This window comes from Notamacropus eugenii, chromosome 4 (genome assembly GCF_028372415.1).
Source record: "Notamacropus eugenii isolate mMacEug1 chromosome 4, mMacEug1.pri_v2, whole genome shotgun sequence".
Classification (NCBI taxonomy): Eukaryota; Metazoa; Chordata; class Mammalia; order Diprotodontia; family Macropodidae; genus Notamacropus; species Notamacropus eugenii.
In genome coordinates this window covers 473,579,310-473,593,195 of record NC_092875.1, presented here as the reverse complement: position 1 = coordinate 473,593,195, position 13,886 = coordinate 473,579,310, and positions in this window count along the sequence as shown.

Genomic DNA, 13,886 nt, shown 5'->3' with positions numbered 1-13,886 from the left:
CTCTCTTGGTTTGAACTCAGATAACTTGCTCCCATAAAAGAGCTCTTTCACTTTCTAGATTTTTGGTGCATTTTAATCTATAATTTCTCAGATTTCTGTTTGCTCTTTGCTTGGACAAAAAAGGTTTATTTGCAATCCACTACTTGTGGTGATCTTCTGTGTAACTAGCATTTGGTAGTAAAGGCCAAACAGGTAGGTTGTTCTAAGCTTAAATGGAGGCCTCCTCTTTTGGAGAGATAGAAAATGATGGGATTATCATGGAAATATTTCTACCACCTACATGAGGTCATTTCTTTAATATTTCCCATTCAGTTCCCAAAATGGAGGGGTTGATCCCTTCCAACTTGAAATTTATGAAACTGCTTATATTGGTTCACTTGGGATTGATTCAAAATTCAGACATGCCACTCAGAGCACCCCATTAGGCAGCCTGCCCATATTATCATAATTCAACAGTAGCAAATGCCCAATTGGTTCAGTACCCATTAAACATTTTGATAAATCTCTTCAGAGGTTCCAGCTCTAAAAACTGTTCATATACAATAGATCATATAGTCATCATAATAATCCAAGTCTAACAACAACAGGGCAAGTTAACAGCAATAAAAATAACACAAAGGCATTATAGGATATTATATAGAGTAGATAGAACAGCTAAAATAAATCTAGATGGTTAAATCAATAAAGTCAATCCATCCCTTTATGCACAGGAGCCCATGTTGCACAAGTTGCAAAAAAACCTAGATATTATCGATTTTGCATTCAAATTTCTAGGAAGGAATCAAAGATCCTAGTTAGAAGCAGGTCTGATTCAAGCTGGTCCTACTAGTTTAGGCTTATTGTTAAAAACAAAATGAGATACTTGTAGCTAATTCAATGGTAAATAAAAGGAGGTTAACTTAGCCCTAATTACCCTTTTACTTTCAAGGATACCATTATCCTCCCAGTCACCCAAACTGGTAATCTAGGTACCATCCTTAACTCTTCACACCTCCCTACCCCCAATCCAATCAGTTGCCAAATCCTGTCCATTCTACCTACATAATTTCTCTTCTTTACATTCCTTTCTCTCCTCTGACATCACCACCTAGCGTAAGACTTTATCACCTCATTCCTGGACTATTGAAATAGCCTGTTGGTTGGTTTCCCTGAAATTTCTCTCCACTGGAGCCCATCCCTCATCAGTGGTGAAACTGACCTTCCTAAAACACAAGTCAATCCCACTTACTGAATGAACTCTAGTAGTTCTGTGTTACATTGAAGATCAAATATAAAACCCTCTGACTTTTAAACCCATTCAAGCCTGGCCCCTTCCTACTTTGCCAGTCTTCTTATATTTTACTCCCCTCCACACACACTATGATCCAACAACAATGACCTCTGTGGTTTTCTTTACTTATGATTATCTATCTCCCAACTCTGGACCTTTTCCCTCTCTCCCAATCTCTCTCTCTCTCTCTCTCTCTCTCTCTCTCTCTCTCTCTCTCTCTCTCTCTCTCCTAGAATACTGTCCCTTTTCACCCCTGTCTCCTGGTTTCTCTGCCTTCCTTCAAGTTTCAGCTTAAATTCTACTTTCTGAAAAAAATAGGTCGGCACTTGTAGTGGAATGCTACTAGCAGTTGCTGTGGAAGTGTACAGCATACAGGAGGGATGCTAACACAGGTTCTTGATCTGCTTTTCTAAAGGAAAGACAGCTTCAAAGGGGTTAGTAATTTTACTTTAATTAAACAATGAGAAAGATATATAAGTAAAGAGCATGTAATAAACAGAGCTCCAACTGTCTAAACAAAGTAACAGATACATAATCACCAGACCAGGGAGCGCCAACATCTGGATTCACAAAGCCAGGGGAGAGGAGCCCTTAACAATGTCTACCCAGAGTCTTGCCTGGAAAATCACAAAGAAACATTCTTCTCATGAGTGAGCCCCAAAGTAAGATACCAATCTCCCAGTACATATGGTTTTCAATTAATAGGCTCAGAGCCAGGAGAAATCACAACCCATGTGAGCCACTGAATAATTAACTCAGTAACAAAAGTTGTGAAAACCTATGTGACTCAGCATGGAGTGTATCACAGCTGTGAACTGGGCCAGAATTCAACGCAGCAAAGATGTCCATGACTGAAATACCTAGGAACACATGTGGTCACATAGACCTCTAAGTGGACAGGGAAGATCTTTTATTCCCTTAAGCCTTCAGCACTTCCTTGTTTTACCCTGTACATGTCTTACATATACCTAGTTGTTTCCGGGTTGTCTCTCTCTCACACACACACACACACACACACACGTACACATACACACACACACACATACACACACACGTACACACACACACACACGTACACATACACACACACATGTACACACACACGTACACACACACACGTACACACACACGTACACACACACACACGTACACATACACACACACACACATACACACACGTACACACACACGTACACATACACACACACACATACACACACACACATACACACACACACGTACACACACACACGTACACATACACACACACACATACACACACGTACACACACACGTACACATACACACACACATACACACACACACACATACACACACACACACGTACACACACACACACGTACACATACACACACACACATACACACACACGTACACACACACACGTACACATACACACACCTCATTAAAATGTGAATTCCTTGAGGTCAGGAGCTCTTTTTGCCCTTCTTTGGATCAGTAGGGATTAGCTCAGGACTTGACACAAAGTACTTAATAAATGCTTGTTGACTGGCTCATGCTTGATTTTAAGGTCAGAAAGTGGGAGGGTTTTCTAGGCTTAAACATCTAACTCCAAAACAAAAATGACAGAAATAATTCTTCATTTAAAGAAAGGAACAACTAAATAAAACAATAATAGTTGACACTGACTTCAGGATTTGTAAGGCACTTTACGTGTATCATCTTATATGCTCTTAACATCATAGCTCACTTAGTCTTCACAACAGTTCTGTGAGGTAGGCATTGTTATTCCTACTTTACAGGGGAAAGAAAGAAGGCCCGAGATACCACGTGACCTGATTATGGTCTCACAGTTAGCCAGCATCAAAACCAAGTGTTACAAAGAAGTATAAAATCTCCCCCAAACAGTTTGGAAATGTTTAAGTCAAAAGTATATGTGTTTCCTTTATATCTTCAGTCACATCTAAAGAATTTTTCTAAAGTGGTGGTTACTGTTTCATAAAGGGGAAACTTGGTTGGATTCAATTACAAATACCAATTAGTATCCTTAAATCAAAAGGCAAGCTGCTACTTGTTCCCCTAAGAGAACCTACCAAGACAATATGCCATGTACCAATGATTTTCATCAATTATATTATAAGAAACCTACTCCTTCCAATTTTTAAATGCTTTATGCTCTTTTTAAAATGCCACTGTTACGTCCTCTCCCTCAATAGAAATTTTCCCTTATTAAAAATAAACAAAACCAATCAATACTGTGGTCATGTATGAAAATGTATGCCTCTTTCTGCAACCGTAGTCCTGTCTACTCTCTCAGAAGACAGAAAGTTTCACAGTCAGTCTTCTAAAGTAACAATTGATCACTATATTGATTAGAGTTTTTTAAGACTTTCAATGTTGCTTTCCTTTACATTATGGTAATCAATTTACAAATGGTTCTTCTTACTCTAATTACTTCTCTTTGCATCAGTTCGTATTAGTCTTTCCAAGTTTCTCTGAATTCTTCATAGTCATCATATCTTACAGAACAATAATGTTTCATTACACTCCCATATACTATGGCTGGCATATAGTAGATACATCAGATGGTTGTTGATTGATATGCCGCAATTTGTTTAGCTATTCCCCACTCAAAAGATACTCATTCTCTTTCTAGTTCTTTACTACCACAAAAAGTGCTGCTATAAATATTTTTGCGTATATGGGACCTTTTCCTCTCTATTTGACCTCCTTAGTGGTTGTATCATGGAGTCAAAGAGCATGTGCATCTCTTGAAAAATTAACAAATTGACGTTTTGCTTTTAAAAATAAGCATTTCATTAGTTTTATTAGCAAGGATCGATTCTTCAGAACCTTACCTCATGTAAACAACTTCCTGAGTCTGCAAAGCTGAAGACAAGACTTGGAGCCCATGGCAGATACCATGTGAAGAAGCCCTATCTGAGTCAATCAAGCAGGTTCTCCCTTGTTCTAAACATGAACTTTTAATTGTGCGATAATTTCATACTTACAACAGAGATCAAAAATTTTCATTTGTGTATTCTCTAAAGAAGATTTACCATTTATTGTTATGTTCTCATTTTTTACAACATCAATGAAAAGGGGATATTTGCGTCAATACTTTTTTTTATGAGTCAATTTAAATATAGTTGCATTCACAGCCTCCTCTTTGGATTTGACCATATTTAGACTTCCTAGCCACACTGCAGGCTTTAGTTCTCTCAGGGTTATACTCATTCACTGTACTTTGTCAAGTTTTAGTTCTCATTAGCTTCCGCATGTACATTAAAGCTAAGAAGTGATTCCAAAGGAAATATTTTTGTTCTCTTTGAAGAAAATAGATTTCTTTGTAATGCTAATAGTCTAGACAGCAGGATTACAGAATTTAGAGCTGAAAGGAACCTTAGAGAGCATATATATGTATGTATGTATATATATATACATATGCATATACATATATACGTATGCATATACATTACATATATATATATATGTATATGTATAAATGAGGGAACTTAAATCCAGAGTGGTTAACTCACTTGCCATGGGTCACATAGGTAGTACCAGAGCCGAGTTTCCAACCCAAGACTTCTGACTTCAGATTTGGAACTTTGAGTACCACCCTGTGCTTATCTTATTATTCAGCAAAATGGTTGAATTATGGAATCAAAGTTATATATGCTTAAAGCTTATCTATAATAATTTTTGACGATGAAAATGACACATTTATGTAGTACTTCAAAGTTTATGGAACTGTTTCATCACACCAATTCTTGTAGGTAGGCTGCTCAATAAACATTTATTTAAGGCCTGCTATGTGCCAAGCATAGAACTAAGTTCTAGAGATACAAAGAAAGGCAAAAGATAGACCTGCCCTTCACTAGCTTACAATCGAAGGAGGGAGACAATGTGCAAATAAGATACAGACAGGATGAATAAGAGATATTCAACAGGGGGTGGAACTGGAATGAAGAGGGATTGGGAAAGACTTCCTGCAGAAGGTGGGATTTTACTGGGACTTATAGGAAGCCAGGAGGTAGAGATGAGGGAGGAGAGCATACCAGATCTGGGAGACAACCAGAAAAAATGGCTGGACAGAGGCAAGAGGGAGGGTCTTGTTAAAGAACAGCAAGGAGGCCAATGTCACTGGATCAGAGAGTATGCGGAGGGAAATAAGACATAAGAAGACTGGAAAGGTAAGATGGAACTAGGTTATGATGGGCTTTGAAGGCACAATAAACAAACAGAGAAAACTTTTGTAGAATGTTGGGAATGTGCTGGGAGTCAGAGTTACCTCTTGCTTGGTCTCATCAGGCTAGGGCTTTCATAGCAGCTGTCAACTGGGCTCAGTCTTTCTCCAGTCTAGACTCTACCACAGCCCCTGGTCCAATCCTGCTGATCCAGGTCTACTTCAAGTCTCTGAATTTGGTTCTTTGTTGCAGCTGCCACAGCTCTCCAGGATCCATTCCAGGGCATTTGTCACTGCACCTAGCTTGAGTAGCAGTGGTAGTAATAGTAGGGGCCATGGCCATGGCCACAAGTAGCAAACGGTTACTGCCCCCTTCCCATCAATAACTTTAGTTTTAGAAACCACTCCACTTCTATTAGTGGGAAAAGAATGACCTAGAGTGGTCTCTTTAAGGACAAAGTAAGAGGAAACTAAAGGATTTTCAGGACATTCACCTGCATATAGTTTCCCTTAGCATCTCACTGATATTTCTGGTCCATACTTCCACGAAGGGAAGGGACTATTAGGAATATCTTGCAACATAGGGAAGAGTGTTTTGTTAAACCTTAAAGATCTGTAGAAATTTGAGTTGTTGTCAAGTAGATTATCAGTAAGATAAAAAATAAAAAACACTGAAAAATTCTTGTGATTGTGTTCACTACATCTAATGGAAATGCAGTAAGGAATCTTCAAAATGAAATTACAATTTCTTTTTTTTGTTTTTATGTAATGTCACTAATAGTATTAACAATACATTTCCAAAAAGCTTTTTTCTCCCTCATCATTATCCATTCCTAAGAGCGCTCTAGGCAACTTGTTTAAGATTTGAAGTTGAGAGAAGGTGCTTCAAAATGATGCCAGAAAAAATGAGCAAATATTCCTATTGGAAGTTTGGGAAAACATGTGATGTCATTTTTTATAATGTGATAAGAAGTGTACTATGGCAAATTGTGCAAGAAAGGTGCGTGAGATTGGAGGCACTTGGAGGAACTCTGTCTATCGATTGTAAAGTATGTAAGAAATGTTAAATGTTGCCTAAGATACATAACTAAAAATTCAAAGAATACATTGGAAAAGAACAGATATGAACACCCTCTAGTGGTTTTCTCTGGCCTTCTAGCAGTGTCACATGGTTATTGCCTTTTCTCAAAAATGTCCCTGTGTAATACTTCCCTAAATATTTTCCTAAAAGGTATAAATATTAAAAGTCCTGCAATAATGTCCAGGTAAACTGTTGGTGTGAGAATACAATTTCTTTTTTTTGTTTTTATGTAATGTCACTAATAGTATTAACAATACATTTCCAAAAAGCTTTTTTCTCCCTCATCATTATCCATTCCTAAGAGCGCTCTAGGCAACTTGTTTAAGATTTAAAGTTGAGAGAAGGTGCTGACTTGAATTGGTAAAAAGGAATTTCTTCATCCCTGTCCTAAGATACAGAATCCTGACATAAAAATCAATTACTGCATATATGCTTGACTAAGTTCATTCATTAACAAGAAGAAAAAAAGTCACAGTGTTAAAATATTTGTAGTTCACATAAGCTCCTGGAGCTCCTTATCCTAACTCCTACTCACATAAATTCACAGAGCAGAGCTCCATCTTCCTCTGAGGGCTCTGAACAGTCACAGGTTTCTTTTTCTAAAGCTATTGGCTCAAATTCCCTTTTGAAGTGTTCCCTTCAAATTATTTTATTTTATTTACCTTATTTTTAACTTATGAAATAAGACAAATATTTCGATAACACAATTTTAAAAAATTTATTTATTTAACTTTTAACATTCATTTTCACAAAATTTTGGGTTCCAAATTTTCTCCCCATTTGTCCCCTCCCCGCACCCCCAAATACCGAGCATTCTAATTGCCCCATCACCAATCTGCCCTCTCTTCTATCATCCTCCCTTCCCTTGTCCTCAACTTCTCTTTTGTCCTCTAGGGCCAGATAACTTTCTATACCCCATTACCTGTATTTCTTATTTCCTAGTCGTAAGAACAATACTCGACAGTCGTTCCTAAAACTTTGACTTCCAACTTTTCTTCATCCCTCCCTCCCCACCCATTGCCTTTGGGAAGCAAGCAGTTCAATATAGGCCATATCTGTGTAGTTTTGCAAGTGACCTCCACAATAGTCGTGTTGTGTAAGACTAACTATATTTCCCTCCATCTTATCCTGCCCCCCCATTGCTTCTGTTCTCTCTTTGGATCCTATACCTCCCCAAGAGTGTTGACTTCAAATTGCTCCCTCCTCCCACTGCCCTCCCTTCCATCCTCCCCCCTACCCTGCTTATCCCCTTCTCCCCCACTTTCCTGTATTGTAAGATAGGTTTTCATACCAAAATGAGTGTGCATTTTATTCCTTCCTTTAGTCAAATGTGATGAGAGTAAGCTTCATGTTTTTCTCTCACCTCCCCTCTTTTTTCCTCCACTGAAGAGTCTTTTGCTTGCCTCTTTTATGAGAGATAATTTGCCCCATTCCATTTCTCCCTTTCTCCTCCCAATATATTTCTCTCTCACCACTTATTTTCATTTTTTAAAGATATAGTCCCATCCTATTCAATTCACTCTGTGCTGTGTGTGTGTGTGTGTGTGTGCATGTGTGCGCGTAACCCCACCAACTACCCAGATACTGAAAAGTTCCAAGAGTTACAAATATTGTCTTTCCATGTAGGAATGTAAACAGTTCAACTTTAGTAAGTTCCTTATGACTTCTCTTTGCTGTTTACCTTTTCATGCTTCTCTTCATTCTTGTGTTTGAAAGTCAAATTTTCTTTTCAGCTCTGGTCTTTACATCAAGAATGCTTGAAAGTCCTCTATTTCATCGAAAGACCATTTTTTCCCCTGAAGTATTATACTCAGTTTTCCTAGGTAGATGATTCTTGGTTTTAGTCCTAGTTCCTTTGACTTTTGGAATATCATATTCCACGCCTCTTTTTTCTCTCTTCATCATCATGTCTTATAGATGCACTAAGCATTTCACAAAACATCTCATTTAATTCTCACAACAACCCTGGGAGGTAAGTGCTGTTACTACCCCCCTTTTTGTAGTTGTAGACTCTGAGTTAGACAGAAGTGAAGTGGCTTGCTCTGGTCATAGAGCTAGTCAGTGTCTGAGGTCATATTTGAACTCAAGTCTTGACTCCAAGACCAGTGCTCTGCTCTGTCCTCTCCATGACCTAGCTACCTCTATATTGCACTGTGCCCCTCAGAAAATTCATGTTGCTTTATTTTCTTATTTAAAAAGAGAAGAGAAAATTTCATGTTACTATTTGAAATGGTAGATGTGTCATAAAAACTAGTGATCTGGACGTTTGTAAAGAACATTATCCTACTCAAAATACTGGTGTTACACAAATATTGAATTTAATGTTCTTACTGATGTGCTATAAGGGCACTCTGAAATGCATTTAATTTCATTTTTGTAATAAAGTATAAATTCTCAGCAGGAAAAACAACAGCTCACAAAACTATAAAACACAACTTTTTCTCCAAAAGGGGTGATTTGTTTTAGAAAGACAATCATAACTTTATGCTTAAACCTCAGGTAGAAGGTTTAGGGAGGAAGAGAAACATAATATTTAAATTATGGACAATAAATACAACTTTCCATTTTTTAGCATTTATGAATTAATGAAATATTAGTTATTATTATGCAAAAATGCTTTCCCCATTTACATTATTTTTTGTGTTCTATTCTTCAGGTTACTTTAAATTTTTTTCTATTTCTTCCTGTTCATTTCCATGTCTTCTCTGTACCTTCCTACTCCTCTTCAACCATAGTACTTTAGTTTTTCTCTTAATATCCAAACTGGCTTACTTTACATGTGACACCTTGTCTCATACTCTTGATATGAATACTACACATCAACTGTGTTCTTCTAGTAATAATACTAATACTACAAATAATAATAATACATATGTGGTACTTACTATGTACCAGATACTATGTGAAGTGCATTTGATCCTCATAAGAACCTTGGGAGGTAGAAACTATTATAATCCTTATTTTACAGTTGAGAAAACTGAGGCAAACAGAGGATAAGGGATTTATTTACCTAAGGTCACACAACTACTAAGTGTCTAAGGCAAGATTTGAACTCAGGTCTTCCTGACTCCAGGCTCAGTGCTCTATCCACTGTTCCACCTAAATAACAAACCTTAAAATATTTGCTGTATAGACTTTAAGACTCTTATCTCAGTTAAATTAAATTAAATTAAACACAACTAGAGAGTTCATTTATTTTTAAAACAAATATTTCCATGTTTCCATTTGCCTTATTTGATGATTATTATTTTTATGTATTTTCAAGATATTCTTCAGTCTTCTTGTTATCTATGTCTGTTTCTCTAAGTTAGTTAAATGAAAGACAAAATAATCTTTTTAGCACAAATAAACTTGAAAGAAATTTGGAAAGGTTTTACCTTAAGAAAAATTGAGGCAATTTTTTTGTTGTTGTTTGTAGTACCTAAAGCTTATTTATGCCTCAATACAAGGTGAAGGACCTTTGATTTAAGGGCTAGATTTATCCTTTGACCTAATTTTCTCCAAAAGATAAGGTAAGTATTCAGAAGTGAACACCCCCCCCATACCTATAACAACAAATACTCACCTCAGTGGGGCTTGTGCACCCTCCCCCACTAAGAGTTTCCAGTTCTAGGATCTAGGGAACCAGAAACAGTCCTGTCAAAGCCTGGGAGTCTGAAAAGAAGAATCAGGCTCTTTCTCATTGTCTGTCTCTTTTATCTGCTACCCTAAAGTCTGGGGAAACATCACCTTAAAGCTTGGGTTTGATTCATATGTAGGATCTCCTCAAAGAGGATAAGAAAAGCATTGTACAAAGTCACTTAAATATAGAGCAGTTATTTATATCCTCCACAGAAAAGAAATGTTTAAAATGTAAAGGATTCATAAGTGCACATCACTGAAGACTTCAAGCATGTAAAGAGAGAGTGTGGCCCCCACATTTGTAGTGAGGCCCACCTGTGATGAGGGGGCTATCCTTGTATATAGCTCAAGGGGAGGCAGAATAGACATGGCTACCCTCTTCTCTCTGCCCCCTCTTTCCCACCATTCTCCAAAGGAGACTTTCATTCCTTTCAGGAAGAGAAGTGGGAGGTTGGGGTAAGAGGCCACCACTCTGCTCTCCTTAGAGAGGGGATGTACTGGGGGAAAAGTATATCTATTTGCTTCCTTAAACAGTACTAGTCTAGAGGATTTGATTGGGCTCCATCTAACTTGATGACTTCATCATTTAGGGAGGAAGGAGGACTCCAAGCTATATTGAAGGCTTGACCCCTTTCCCAGTTCCATCATGAACACACATGAAAAATAGCAAAGAAATCCATTGATGGAAATCAGCAGCCAAACAGAAATCGAGAAGGTGTAGACAGGGGAATACACACTGGACGATGCAGAGTGAAAGATGTCTCCCATTAGAAAGGCGGTAACTCAGCACAACCAAGAGAGAGGGTCCCGGACTTACCCAAGAGGAAATTTTCCAGAAGTCTCAAGAGCAGCAGTTTAGAAATACAGACATGGTAGAGACTGCCCCCTCCTCTCATGTCTTCCTAGAGTCTTTTCCTTCAGCAACCTGACTCACTTGAAAAAGATTTGGATGAATCCCTAAATGGGACTCTTCCTGAAGCGTCCTGAAGGGGAACTGGAAAAGGCTTTCTCCCCTTTGCCAACTCCACCTCACCCTTCTGCAGGACAGGGCCTTTGTGCCCACCAAAAAGGAGAGAGTTCCATACCAAGTAGGCTATTGGACAGGGATTACACATGAAACAATAACCTCCTATTATATTCGCTTAGGAAGGTGATGCTTAAAACCTGAGACATTTTGCGGGACTGGTGAGCAGTCATCTCATCTTTACCTTGGATCTACACTTTCCCAACAGTTTCTTCAAGGTTTAAATCTTCTGGCAAACCTGCGTGTGGGTTGGGCTCATTTTCCTGTCCTGATTATCTTCTCCAAAAAGGGTATAGTCGCAGAAAACTTTTCCTCCTGATAATCAGCTGTGCCTGAAGATTCCAGGAACCCCTTAATTCTTGAGTTCCTGAGGTTGCCTCTGAGGCTAGAAATGTCTCCTATGATCAGGAAAAGAAGCACCAAACAGAAGAGGCAGCCAGGGGCCTGAGGAGGCTCTAGCTTATCTAAGCAGCACATGTGCTCACTGGACTGTCTGGGCCCTGGACAATCCAAGAAAAATCCCAGAAACTTCTGTTGGGCAGATAGGAAGAGAGAGCAAGTCAGAGAGCAGAGTCATTGTTTTAGGTTTTCTGAGTGGAGTATTCTTCCTGGCTCAGTAGATGATACTAGTCATGGTTCAGGGTGCACATGTCCTTTACCAAAGAGCTAAAATAGTTTCTCCTTTCCATGAGGCCAAAGTACATGCTCCAGTGCTTCTCTCTCTCTCTCTCTGTCTCTCATTCTTTCTCTTCTTCCTTCCTTTTTTCCTTTCTTTCTTTCTCTTTCTTCCTTTTTTCCTCTCTATCTTTTTAAATTTTCAGTTCCAAATTTTCTCCCTTCCTTCCCCCTCTCCCCCACCCATTAAGAAGGCAAGAATTGTGATACCCATTATACATATGAAGTTATGCAAAACATTTTCACATTAGCCAATGGGACAATTGCATTCCTATAGCAGTTTTATCACATATAACTTTTAAGGTCTATAAACAATTAACCCTAAATTACCACTTTGATAATAATCCATGGAAGTTTTTCTGATTCTTTTGTCTCTTTGTGTATCACAGAATGTCAAATTTAGAAGGGATTTGAGAATCTATGTAGTCTAATTCCTACCTGAATGAAAATTGCCTATTTCACTCTGTGTTTTGGAGACATTTGCTAACAATACACAGGCCCAAGTTTAGAAGGCAATCACTCAAAAAACTGTTTTATTTCTTCTTTGGCATCATGTTTCTATTTGGTTTGATGTCAAAAACTAAGTAGTGGTACCTAAGTAAGAGCTCATGAACTGTACATGAAAGTTTTCCATTTGGTATAAAAACTTTTCCCTTTCTATGAAAATATTAATTTTAGTTATCTAAATGGTACCAATGGTGTGGGTTATTTGAGTCTGGCTAGTTTGGTTGGTTAAGGTATCCTGATAATAAACTCAAAATCCTGGGTTCATTCCCCATATAGATCAATTGGCCATAGACTGAATCTGACCAACAGTCTTGCAGATATATTCTGTTGAATATAAGGGAGATAAATAAGTGTGGCTTGAACAATATAAGTTTATTCCTGCTAATAAAAATCAAATAAAACTGACTGTTTTGCTGATTAGCAAAATAATTAGCATTCAATAAATGTTTGTCAGTTGGAATTTTTATATTTCTGTGTAAAGGACAAAAAAAATATCCAAGCTTTAGTCATCCTAAATGAGTGAAATTAGAAGGTGAACCAGATGATCTTTTGAGATATTATCCATGTCATGGTCCTCTGCATATTTGGGGACCCTTACAACTACTGAATCCTTTTTATATATAAAGCCTTAATAAAGGTGAGGAATTGAGACAGCTGAAAATTTCAGTAATTCTTCTGGTGAAGGTGGAGAAGGATTGAAGGCCCTTGATTCAGAAAGGTAAAAATAACTATTAAGAGGTAAATAAACCAAAAGCACTTTCATCTTGCAGATGCATTTTATTTTTTTACTAATTCTATGAAACAATTCTTCGGCAGTTTGACTGGTATAGCACAGAATAAACAAATTAACTTAGCCAGAACTGTTGTTTTTATTACACTGGCTTAGCTTACCTGTGAGCAGTTGATATTTCTCCAGTTGTTAGATCTGCCTTTATTTGTATGTAAAATATTTTAAAATTGTGCTTATATAATCCCAGTTTTCATCATATACTTCTGCTTTCCTTTCTGTCTTCTTGCTGTCTCTTTAGCTTGTTCTATTTCCTTTGTTTTTCTTTCTTTCTTTTCCATTTATGCTTCTACGCTAGAGGTCTGCCAGGGGCATCTTTGGATACTGTGTTATCCTTTTAGAGTCCAGAGCTGGTTCAGGTTGAGTGTGCCCTGTTGAAGAGAAGGCAGTGTTCCCCCTACTACTGCTGTCCACCCATTGCTGGTCTAGTAAAACACATCTCACCCAAATCAATTTGTAAAGTTATTTCCTCTACATTCTCTGATTCCAGGGTACGATGTCTCTTCTCTTACTCTAATGCGGTATGCTTTTTATGCTAGTTCTTCACCAGATATGTGCCTCCTAAAGTGGCATGATGTTTACCATCCTTCAGAGCCTCTACCTGATATAAGGGTACTTCTGTTAGCCCTGGCTATCCCATTAGATTCTGAGCTCTTTGAGAGCAGGACAATCTTTTGCCTTTCCTTGTATCCCCAGTATAGTGTTTGGCACACAGTAAATGCATAATAAATGTTTTTTGACTGATTGGTT